Raw genomic sequence first — 7680 nt, forward strand, 5'->3', positions numbered from 1 at the left:
ACAAGCAATTTCGGGATCATGTCAACTGCTCCACTGAGCATCTGCGCTGAATGTCAACTGCTCCACTTTGTACCTGCGCTGAATGTCAAATCTAATGAAGGCTACCTGCACTGGGTGAGATTGGCCAAGTGGCACAGTCATTCTTCAAGGTGTCAATGCCCAGGAAGCTTCCAAAATGACACTTGGATCAGGGAATTCGCCCAGTGATGAGTAAGAGGTTCTTAAACTCCAAGTGGAAGCAAGGATCTCCAAGTGGACTCAAGAACTGAAGTATAACTGAAGTGGGAGAGGACACTAGTCAGCTTCATGTCAGTCTCAAGCTGACTCATCCTTTCTCCAAATCTCCTATATATAGAGCTCTCTCATGAGGTCTAAGGAGGCGGGAATTTTGTGAAAGCAAGGAAGTGCTGTTGGCTTGAGTTTAGAGCTATTGGGTGATTGCTTTGAAGGAGGTGAAGAGGAGATTTCTTTCTGCTAGGAGGTGTTGCTGGATTGGGCCTTTTATGGTTGTAACACTCTCAGAACTTTACTTCTTCCATTAATAAAGCATTTGAGGTTCTTCTATATACATGTGTTCCAATGATGTATTGTTGTACTTGTGTATTTGATTTATTCTAATCCTTGAATCAGTTATGAATGTATGCTTCTTGTAGTTTCTCTCTCTTTCCTTTTTGCAGGATCTTTGTGTAGCTGGGCCAGTGAAAGAGCAAGGAGCTGGGAGCAAGCAGCAAGGAGAGAAGATTGGATCAATCATTAGCGGAAGACATCAGTTAGTGGATCTCTTTCTCCCCTATTTACTTTCATAAAGAAGAAATCTTAGATAGCTTTGCTTTCAGTTGTTGCTGAGGTACTATCACCCTTAAAGTAGGGATAGGGTCATTCCGTATTGGATACTTTTCCCCACAACAAATTGGCGACTCCACTGGGGAGCGTATCTTGTTGGTTGTTTGTGTTTTTTCTATTCATTTCATAAACACAGGGAGTACCGAATCGAACTGCATTTGGATCTTTCAAATGCAAAGTAGAGGGCAGCTACTCTAGCTCAGTTTCTGGGCATGTTTATGATTTTGTTGTGGGGAAAAGTATCCGACTCGGAATGACCCTATCCCTACTCTAAGGGTGATAGTTCCTTAGCAACAACTGAAAGTAAAGCTTTGATATTTTTCCTTTATGAAAGTACAGAGAAGGAAAAAAAGATTGACCAACCGATGTCTTTCACTTTTGTCGATCCTGTCTTCTCTCTTTGCCTCTTGCTCCCAGCTCCTTGCTCTCTTGCCGGCCCAGCTACACACAGACCCTCCTAAAACAAGAGAAGGAAACTACAATAAACATGTACTCATAACTGATGCATGGATTAGAATGAATCAAATATACAGATAAAAACAATACATCATTGCAATACAAGTATATAGGAGAACATCAAAAGCTTTATTGATAGAAGAAAAAGGTTCTGAGAAGGTTACAACCATAAATGGCTCCAATCCAGCAGCACCTCCCCAGCAGCAAGAAATCTCCTCTTCTCCTCTATAAAAGCAATCACCCAATAGCTCTAACTGTAAACCAACAACACTTCCTTGCTTTGCACAAAATTCCAGCCTCCCTAGACCTCATGAGAGAGCTCTATATATAGGGTAAAAGGAGAAAGGATGAGTCAGCTTGAGACTGACATGAAGCTGCCTTGTGTCCTCTCTCTCTTCAGTTAAACTTCAGTTCTTGAGTCCACTTGGAGATCCTTGCTTCCACATGGAGATCAAGTACCTCTTACTCATCATAGGGCGAATTCCTTGAACCAAGTGTCAGTTTGGAAGCTTCCTGGGCAGTTGACACCTTGCAGAATGACTGTGCCACTTGGCCAATCTCGCCCAGCGCAGGTAGCCTTCATTAGATTTGACTTTCAGCGCAGGTACAAGGAGGAGCAGTTGACATTCAGCGCAGATGCTCAGTGGAGCAGCTGACATGATCCAAAAATAGCCTGTTTTTGAGTGTTTTCAGGTGGAGAACTGATAGGAAGTGTTGTGGTTTGCTGACCTTGTTCCTCTAGGGGTAAGAACAACATGTTTAGGGACTGAGGATCCCTGTAATTATTGACATTTCATGCTCCATGCTGCGAGGCACAAAAATGTCTATAACAGTTGCCCCCTAAAGTATGAGGTCGTTTATCGGGTGAAATGCTTTATCTAGAGGGTCCGAAGTTCATTCAAGTGCTGAGAGGTGCCCTGTAATACAATACAATACAATACATTATTTTTCATTCTGCTTTCATGATCTAGCTGAGGCGGGCATTCCCATGCTCAGCTTTATAAATACATTTTGGTACATAGAACATACGATCGTCTGATGGTAGACTGATAATTCTTTGCTGAAATTATCATCCTGTGAATAGGATGATCATCTGCTGCAATGATGTACATGACAAATGCTTTTATATTTCCTGAATATATATCGCAGCCCGGATGGATGAAACTAGATCCGGGGTCTTCAAAACTCGTTCGATCTTCACTCTAAGTACAAGTCGATCCATGTGAGAATTGCGCTGAAGTCGAACATGGAAAGACATCGCTTGATTACCGGTCAATGATGAAAACCGTTAACAAGCGCGAGAGGAATCACCGATAATGATAATGACCCTCAAGGTACTGCAGTAAAATTCACGGGGCGTGAATAAGGGACTTGGCGTCGAACGCCACGCAAAATCTTCTGGTCGAAGGTCATTGATGTATACCTGTCACCAGAAGTGAGAAACTTGCCATTGAGGCATGCAAGCTTCAAAGTACTGATGGGGTTGTTCCTAGATCAACTTCTTGGATAATGAGCTGAAGTCGACAAGAAGCGATCCGTCAAAGGAGGGCCTTAATGAATCCCACATCAATGACACGGAACGAAGCTAATGATTTTAGTGGAGGTGAAAACAAACTGTGACATATGATTCAGGGTGGCGATCATGAATGGATGAAGGATAATGTATGGCAGTGGATGGGACACAGTTGACACTTTCAGAATGACCTCTCTTGAACATATAACGACACTGATGCGATGGATCGGTAGCATTACCCCAAATGTGGATGGTTTGGCGAAGACCATGGTGATGAGACCGGTGAATGAAACAACCCAACCCGATGTGGTACGGAGGAAAAGTGTCATGTTCAAGAGCGACTCGCTACCATTAAGCTTTGATGTTCTCCCAATTTTTCCCCAGTCATTTCTGACCAGTACCTCTTTATTTTTGTCAAGCTTGAGGAGGATAACATATGCTTGTTCTATAACCTGCCCTTCGGGCAGGCCTATCGCTATGATTTAACGAGCTTAGCGATAGGGAAACTCGTTCTCGTCTAAAGACAAGTTTGTCGCTATTTAATCATTTTAACGAGTCTAACGACAAGGAAAACTCGGTCCTTTTCATTTTTAGAGAGTCTGAAAAGGTACAAAAAGTTAACTCCACAACTCCTTTTTCGTCATCTAATCCCTTAAGTCCGAAAAAGTATAAAACAATACAGAAGGGATGGGTGTTCGGTATTTTTAACGAGCCGAACAAAACAAGCGCTCGATCTTTTTGTGTAATAATCCCTCAGGTCCAAAAAGATTAAAGTCTAAATGAGGGATAGCTCTTCCGGTCCCTTTAACGAGCTGGAAGGCCAAAACTCGGCAAACTTTTCATATTTTACGAGTCAGAAAAGAGCTCAAAGAGGACTCGTCTTTTGAGGAATGAGTGATAAACAGGGATAGCAACTGATTCCAGGTACAAGTTGGAATTTTCCAATCACGGCAGTGTCACAAGGATGGCTAAGTGAAATCACTCTTCGCAGATGTTCCTCAAAATGGGTAAACACACAAATGGAAGTGAATGATCGGCCAAATGAAAAGTGGAGGTGACGGTGCACAAACACGACCAAGGCTTTTATGGCTGATGAATTTACGATCTCAAAAGGTTATTTACCGGGATAGGTTCTTTTTTTAGATAAAAATGAGCTTAAACTCTGGGGGGAACATTGCTCACTGCTTTTATTTATTTTTTAACGAGCATGAAGACCGCGTTAAAACTGCTCGGATCTTGTGTTTATTTTTTAACGAGCATGAACTATGTGCTAAAACTGCTCGATGATAAGTTTGCATGCCCCCAGCATAATAACGCAAATCGAGGTGCATGCCCCCCAAGCTTCATTGCATTCAACTCTGTGGTTGGAATGAAGGTTTACCTTTGAGATTTGAAAAGGGGATTTGTTTCATTTTTTAATGAGGTTGACATAGTAAAAGAATTATCCTCATGAGTCCTTGTTTCATTTTTTAACGAGGTTGACACGAGATAAAAACCGTCCTCAGAGCCCACTGTATTTACAGTATTTCCATTAGGGCGATGATCCATGCTGACAAAATGTTTAGGAATCTTCCGAATCCATTAGATATAGAAGATTTCATATTGTAGGTTTCCACTGTGGCCACTTCCGCCAGATTTCTTGCAGGCGGTAGGGCAAAAGTACCCATTAAGGCAGGGTCTTTTAGTAGACCTACTCCAATATTTTGAAGCGAATGATCGCTTCCATGGATCATTGGAATGCTTCCCGTAACTTGTGAACTGTCGGGGAGGAAAGTTTGTTGGTCGACGACTGTAATCCCTCCTTGAAAGGGAAATGCAATCTTCCTGAAGTAGGTCGACACGACTGCGGCCATGGCATATATCCAGGGCCTTCCTAGTAGGATGTTGTAATCGAGGTTTCCATCAATTACTTCAACATCGACTTCTACTGTTTTGCCCCCCAGTTCAACTTGCAAGTTACTTAAAATCCCGTAGGGAGTGTATGATCGTCCATCAAATGCTTTTAAGGTCGTTGATGATTTCGACAAGGGTGGTGAGCCTAAATTTTTCCAGCAACTCATCGACATAAGACATGTAGATGCCCCGTTATCAATAATTGTTCGATGAACAGTTTTGTTGAGGGATTTCACTTGAATAAGGAAAGCTAGTTGAGCTGGTAACTTAGGGTCATATCCTTTATGATCAAAGGCCACAAGATTGGAATCCATTGGGCCAATCCCACCTATTGCTGATAATAAAGTTTGCTCTTGGGAGGGGCAATTTTGCGGTACCTCAAGTGTCGACATAGCGGACGGCGATTGGGCCAGGTCCTCTATTATATTATAATTCTGTGCTATTTTGGAACGAGGATTAAATGTCGATTTGTGTACTACTCCCTTTGGCAACTTTATCATTGGTTCAGGAATGATGGGTGGCACAACTTTGGTCAAAGCTGTCGTCGAACTACTAGGTTGTTCATTAGCCTTGTTATTCGACAGCCGTGGATTCCTGTAATCTTTATTCCTTGTCAAAGCATTATTCTGCTGCTTTGAGGTAGACAACATAAGCACTTGGGATCGGGAAGCATTTTGATTAGCAACCAGATTTTGACCTGGATTAGGAAACGGATCAGTCAACCCAGCTGAGGTTTTCGAACTCTTAAAGAATCTTTTAAGCTCAGCTTTGTATGGACAATCTGCTGTCTAATGATCCTCATCGCATATATGACACCCCGAAGGGGGTTTCCCTTTTCTCCCTTTCTTTTTCTTCTTACCCCCTGGTTGCTTCAGTTGTTTGCCCTTGTCGTCCGACACGGCACTCACTTCCAAGGCAAGAAGTTCTTCATTTGCATTTTGATTCGAAGTCTTACGGGATTTCTTAGACAAATCCTGTGTTGACTTTGCGTTTGCAGTGCCAATCACACCATCGCCGACATGAGAGTCACTATTTGATCCAGGAGGAGGAGGGATTGAAAATTCCGGTCTGGGAGCGTCAGGTATCTTATCATAGAGCGTGCCAGACTGAGTATATACTAAGTCTAAATACTGGGCACGAGCAATAACCTGCTCCTCTGTTACGACCCCTCCCTTGGCCACATCTTCTGTTATAGCAGGAAGAAGCGACTTTATAAACCACTCAGCTAATAGCTGATCTGGAACATAAGTCTTTACCATTCTGCGACGACGACGCCACTCATGTATATGATCTGATATATGTGTGGCTGTTGTCTGCTTGAAATTGGTTAAGATCTCTGTTCCAGTTTCGTACCTTATAGGTAACTGAAAGTGTGTTAAGAAAGTCGTGGCTAGGGAACTAAAATTGTCGAAAGAGGCTCTAGGTAATTCAATATACTATTTAGCCGCCAGACCAGTCAATGTCCTCTGGAAAAGGTGAAGCCTAATCGAATCATCATTCAAGGTATTTGACGAACACCACAGATGGAAAGTCATCACATGATTCGACGGGTCTTCGCCAGGATTTCCATTGAATTTAGGAATGTCCGAAGGAAGTTTGTGAGGAATCGCTGGCCACCAATGGGCATAGGCGATTGGATCATTCGTCAATCGATGTAAATCAGGTAATTCTAGGGTCGCCACGAATGGTAACTACTGATTCAGGTTTGGCGAGGCGTACCCAGGATACGATGGAATCGCCTGAGCAGAAGGTCTTTGCATACCAGCATAATGCAACTGATGTTGATAGGACTGATATGGCTGGTGGGCTTGGCCACTGTAAAGTGGTTGATTTAACCCGTTCTGAATATAGGGTTGCCCACTATTTGCAAAGATCTGTTGCTCAGATCCCTGGTACACCTGTTGAAACTGAGGTTGTTGGTATTGCACCATCCATGGCTGCGAAGCCATGTTTTGTTGTGCGATACTAACCGACGGACCAAGATGCGGGGTTATGGTTCCCGTTTGTATCTGTGTCGTCCCGGCAGTTGGCGATTGTGGTTGTGTTGCAGGGTCAAGGGGCTGTTGCATTACAACTTGGGGTTGACATACAACAGGCATCGATTGAACTTGCGACACGGTTACAATTGCTGGCGTCGTCGGGATGCTAGACATAGGTACACATTGTTGCATGGAATATACAATTCTCGGTTGTTGGGGCAACATAGGCACCCAACCACTCATCGTAACTTCAGTCAAACCTGAATGCGGTTGAAAACTGCCGTATGGGTATCCTCCCGGAGGGGGAAGTGAAAGGGCATATTGCCCCCCATACGGTAACAATCCGGAGCTCAAGGGTATAGATTGCCTTTGAGGACCGGATGGTCCAAACTGATTTCCAAAGGGATCAATTTGTCTAGTTTCAACATAAGAATTACCGGGTATTATACCGGAAGAACAAACTGGAACAGACCAAGTTGTCGTAATAGTCCCTGGGCGGACTCCTTCTAGCTGTTGAGAGCTAGTCGGGACAGCTGGTATGCCGGCAAACATCGTCGGAGTGACAGCAGGAGCTTCTGCTGTCGCTGTGTCATTTGGCACAGTCCTAGATGTCGACGGTTGCTCAGACATTTTAAGTCTATCCAATAAACTGCCTAACGATTCTACAGGAACTTCCACTGGCGATGGACAAACTTCTGATGCAGAAGGAAAAAGAGTGATGCCTACTCCAAAATGAGTTGGAGTATTTGCTTGCTGGTCCTCTACGATTTCCTCTATTGCAATCAGACCAGGAGGAAGAGGAAGACCGTCAGGTCCGTAAAAGATTTCTGGTGCCGAAGAAGGGGTTGCTTCGACAGCGACAGTTGTTTGAGCGACAAGACTCTGTGGACCGGTTACAGATGGAACTGGTTCAGTTATGCAAGTACTTGTTCTCAGACTAGGATCAGTACAACTGTCCCTCTGTTGCTGTTGAACTTCTTCAATAGAGGCAGGGAT

The sequence above is a fragment of the Pinus tabuliformis genome, chromosome 9 (genome assembly GCF_031772625.1).
Source record: "Pinus tabuliformis cultivar Carrire ecotype Pingquan chromosome 9, CPIR1, whole genome shotgun sequence".
In the NCBI taxonomy this organism is placed as follows: domain Eukaryota; kingdom Viridiplantae; phylum Streptophyta; class Pinopsida; order Pinales; family Pinaceae; genus Pinus; species Pinus tabuliformis.